The sequence below is a fragment of the Schistocerca nitens genome, chromosome 9 (assembly GCF_023898315.1).
Source record: "Schistocerca nitens isolate TAMUIC-IGC-003100 chromosome 9, iqSchNite1.1, whole genome shotgun sequence".
In the NCBI taxonomy this organism is placed as follows: domain Eukaryota; kingdom Metazoa; phylum Arthropoda; class Insecta; order Orthoptera; family Acrididae; genus Schistocerca; species Schistocerca nitens.
The window spans coordinates 155,344,578-155,349,436 of NC_064622.1; the positions used below are offsets into that span (position 1 = coordinate 155,344,578).

The following is a 4,859-nucleotide window of genomic DNA, read 5'->3' on the forward strand; positions in this document are numbered from 1 at the left end:
TGATTAATTACCAAGCAACCTGAACTGCTGGTTGCATGTCTCTTTCGTTTACTGCCTTCTTGCATTGCCTCTAATACTGAATTAACTATTCCTTGATGCCTTATGAAGAGTCATACCCCTTCTTTTATTCAATTTAGGTAGTAAATTTGTTTTCTCTCTGATTATTTGCAAAATGGTTCCAATGGATTTGAGCACTATGGGACGTAACGTCTGAGGTCATCAGTCCCCTAGAGATTAGAACTACTTAAACCTAACTAACCTAAGGACATCACACGCATCCATGCCCGAGGCACGATTCGAACCTGCTACCGTAACGGTCGCGCGGTTCCAGACTGAAGCACCTAGAACCGCCGGCGATTACTTGCAGAAGCTCATCAGTAGCTACACCCATCCTATATTTAGCATTCTTTTGAAACACTGTATAAAATCTTTTGTTTTCGTCTGTACTGTTGCCCGTCCACGTTTTACTTCCACATGACCTTACACTTGAAATAAATGATGACTAACTGACAACCTCAGCTGCCGACAGGTGTTGTTGTTATACCTCGATGTGGACAGCTGAAAATGTGTGCCCCGACCGGGACTCGAACCCGGGATCTCCTGCTTATATGGCAGACGCTCTATCCATCTGAGCCACCGAGGACACAGATGAATAGCGCGACTGCAGGGACTTATCCCTTGCACGCCTCCCGTGAGACTCACATTCCCAACTGTCCACAATTCTACATATATATTGTACCTTATAGACAATAACAACAACACCTGTCGGCAGCTGAGGTTGTCAGTTAGTCATCATTTATTTCAGGGAAAAGCTGCACGGTCATCAACAGTAACTGTTCTTTCGAGAACAAGTTACTGTCTTCGTATATATAGTTAAAGACCTTAAACTTGTCAGATACTTTAATTAAGGATCTTCTTAACACTTACATTTATTTCTGACATCCGCAAATTGCTCCTTTTCATAAAATATTACCTTGCTTCGTCCATCGTCAATTTTTGGCCACTTGCGGCTGCATGGAAAATAAACAGTAAAGGTGTTCCGAGCATTTCTCGGATGCGTAGTTACTTCTCAGTTATTTGACTTTGTTTGTTGTCTAGAAGACAAAAATCACATCTGTCGCAACATCCTTCGTATTAGCTGAACAGTTTATGTAAAAATGCAAGAAGTAATTAATATACAGTGATGAAAATTCAAATGATATGCTCATATCACTTTGATTTTCGATTTGAAACATAAATAAAGTGGATTAAATATTTTTTGCTGGTTGAATAAACACGACAGAATTAATTCATCTTCATTTTAAACCAGAGTAGTTCACACCGTTATTACGATTAACTACCGCCGGTTAGCTACAAAAACTATTCTAAATGTAACAGTATGGAAGCGCACAGGTGTCTGATATCCTCTTGTAATCTGGTGTAGATTACTGAAACTGCTGCACCCAACTGCTGAAATTGCACGGAGGTGGTGTGTTCTATGAAGCGCATCCAATTTCGTCCTGTGCATTTTGTATCAGGGAGAGATTGGTTAACGCTGTGACGATGAAATAGCGTCTAAGGCTCCTGCGCAGCGCTCGACGCGATAATTGCGTAAGGTAGGGCATTATCGCACTGCACGACCGCCTGGGGGAATAAAGCTGGCAATGGGAGGACAGCTGACCACGCATCCTTCTCATTACAACTGCCTGCAGTGAAGTTGCGTGGAATAACCCGTTACCAAGGCGTAATTGACAATATAGGCAATTCGACCGCACACCAGCTGCGGGCGATTTTCGAGTGATGTGGCACTTGGCACCAGATCGTGTAATCGACGACTATGGGCAAGTAGCTCTGTTTGCTATAACCGCCTGAACAGGAAAGGGGTTCCGGATTAACAGCACATGCTGCTGGTCTGGATCTGTTCACGTTCTCCTGAGAGGATGTCAATGCAACATTTCTATTAAATTCGACAATGTCAAATTACAGGAAACGGTCTCTCTTCAGAAATATGTCTCATTTAGAGCTGTCTTGACAGTTCACCGGTTTTGACTCCAAACATACTAAGTTGCCATTAGGCATAAAAAAAAGTTCCGACGTGTTCGCTTGACACCAAATGGAATGCCTACTCATTTAACTTACTTCTTTTATTTGGGAATTGATAATTTACTGGATGAAATAGTAAGGCCCTTGCTACATCTGTCAGTTATGTGTTTGAGAACAGCGCTCTGATTCTTCTCGAGCAACTTTTCTACAATCGTTTCATTATAATTTCAAATTAGATAATAGAGTAGAACTCAAAACAAAATATCGTGCGTAATATATAATTTTGCGGATAGTGACACCCTGCTTGTTACCAGTAACAACATTTATAGAAAATTGATCCCCCCTTCTTTCCGTTTTAAGGGTTGTGTTATTTATGTGAATTTTCGTACTGGTAGTTATATAGCTTATGTTGTAAGGATTGTTGTCCGTTTTGGATCGTAATGTCGACTGTATGTCTTGTATTTGGTTCAGATACTCCTGACGATGTCACGTGACATCACGAAACCGCCGTGTTCCTGTAAATAAAGGTTCATATACGCCTACAGCTGAAAGAGATTTATTTGTCAAATATTAATGAGTCAGCCTGCCGCTGTGACCGAGCAGTTTTAGGTGCTTCAGTCCGGAACTGCGCTGCTGCTACGGTCGCAGGTTCGAAACCTGCCACGGGCATGGATGTGTTTGATGTTCTTAGGTTAGTTAGGTCTATGGGTCTGATGACCTCAGATGTTAAGTCCCACACTGCGTAGAGCCATTTGAACCATTAAAGACTCGTCCTTTCATACTGTGACGTTAGACTGCCATCTCTATAACTGTCTCCCCATCTGGTTGCACGGTCAAACCAGATCACATTCATGTGCCACAGAGAAAAGTTCCCGATGCTGTTTTCTATCCTTAGAGGTGTGTGTATGTGGTCTTCAGCCCAGAGACTGATTTGATGCAGCTCTCCATGTTACTCTATCCTGTGCAAGCTTCTTCATCTCCCAGTACCTACTGCAACCTACATCCTTCTGAATCTGATTAGTGTATTCACCTATTGGTCTCCCTCTACGATTTTTGCTCTCCACGCTGCCCTCCAATACTAAATTTGTGATCCCTTGATGCCTCAGAGTAGGTCCTACCAACCGATTCCTTCTTCTAGTCAAGTTGTGCCACAAATTTCTCTTCTCTCCAATTCTATTCAATACCTCTGCATTAGTTATGTGATCTACCCATCTAATCGTCAGCATTTTTGTGTAGCACCACATTTCGAAAGCTTCTATTCTCTTCTTGTCTAAACTATTTATCGTACACGTTTCACTTCCATACATGGCTACACTCCATACAAATACTTTTAGAAACGACTTCCCTGACACTTAAGTCTATACTCGATGTTAACAAATTTCTCTTCTTCAAAACGCTTTCCTTGCCATTGCTACTCTACATTTTATATCCTCTCCACTTCGACTATCATGAGTTATTTTGCTCCCCAAATAGCAGAACTCATTTACTACTTTAAGCGTCTCATTTCCTAATCTAACTCCTGCAGCATCACCCGGTTTAATTCGACTATATTCCATTACCCTCGTTTTGCTTTTGTTGGTGTTTATCTCATACCCTCCTTTCAAGACACTGTCCATACCGTTCAGCTGCTCTTCCAGGTCCTTTGCTGTCTCTGACAGAACTACAAAGTCATCGGCGAACCTCAGTTTTTATTTCTTCTCCGTGGATTTTAATTCCTACTCCGAATTTTCCTTTTTTTCGTTTACTGCTTGCTCAATACACACATTGAATAACATCGGGGGTAGGCTACAACCCTATCTCACTCCCTTCCCAACCACTGCTTCCCTTTCATGTCCCTCGACTCTTATAACTGCCATCTGGTTCCTGTACAAATTGTAAATAGCCTTTCGCTCCCTGTATTTTACCCCTGCCACCTTCAGAATTTGGAAGAGCGTATTCCAGTCAATGTTGTCAAAAGCTTTCTCTAAGTCTACAAATGCTAGAAACGTAGGTTTGCGTTTCCTTAATCTAGGGTCAGTATTGCCTCACGTGTTCCAACATTTCCACGGAATGCAAACTGGTCTTCCCCGAGGTCGGCTTCTACCAGTTTTTCCATTCGTCTGTAAAGAATTCGTGTTAGTATTTTGCAACCGTGGCTTATTAAACTGATAGTTCGGTAATTTTCACATCTGCCAACACCTGCTTTCTTTGTGATTGGAATTATTATATTGTTCTTGAAGTCTGACGGTATTTCGCCTGTCTGATACATCTTGCTCACTATATGGTAGAGTTTTGTTAGTCCTGGCTCTCCCAAGGCCGTCAGTAGTTCTAATGATATGTTGTCTACTCCCGGGGCCTTGTTTCGACTTAGGTCTTTCAGTGCTCTGTCAAATTCTTCACGCTGTATCATATCTCCTATTTCCTCTACATCTACATTCTCTTCCATTTCTATAATATTTTTCTCCAGAACATCGTCCTTGTCTAGACCCTCTATATACTCCTTCCACCTTTCTGCTTTCCCTTCTTTGCTTAGAACTGGGTTTTCCTGAGGGAATAAATCAAAATCCCTTATATGCAGCGGCAACGGCATTCTTAGTGCGGCAAAGCAGAGTGCGCCGGGTTTAGCCAGTTTGCAAGTGTGGAACGTTCATTTCAAGCTTAGAACCCGAGATCATTGTCGCTGAACTGGAAGGGCGACTGACAGCAGCTGACTTACCCGCCGAATCGTCGTACAGAACCGTGTCGTCTTTCAAACACTTGAATGGTATCTTGCGACACAGCAAAATAAGATCTATAGGGCTGTTACCTCACTATCCAAAATATTTGGGAGGTTGTATTCGCAGAGCTACAGTGTCACG

The 4,859-nt window shown here is 42.2% G+C and overlaps 1 non-coding gene across 1 annotated transcript; it reads right to left on the reverse strand.

Annotated features, from left to right (window-relative positions):
* Positions 1–569: 569 nt before the first annotated feature.
* Positions 570–643, reverse strand: Trnai-uau (transfer RNA isoleucine (anticodon UAU)). The gene has a single exon. It is a non-coding gene; the product is annotated as a tRNA-Ile (tRNA).
* Positions 644–4,859: the final 4,216 nt, after the last annotated feature.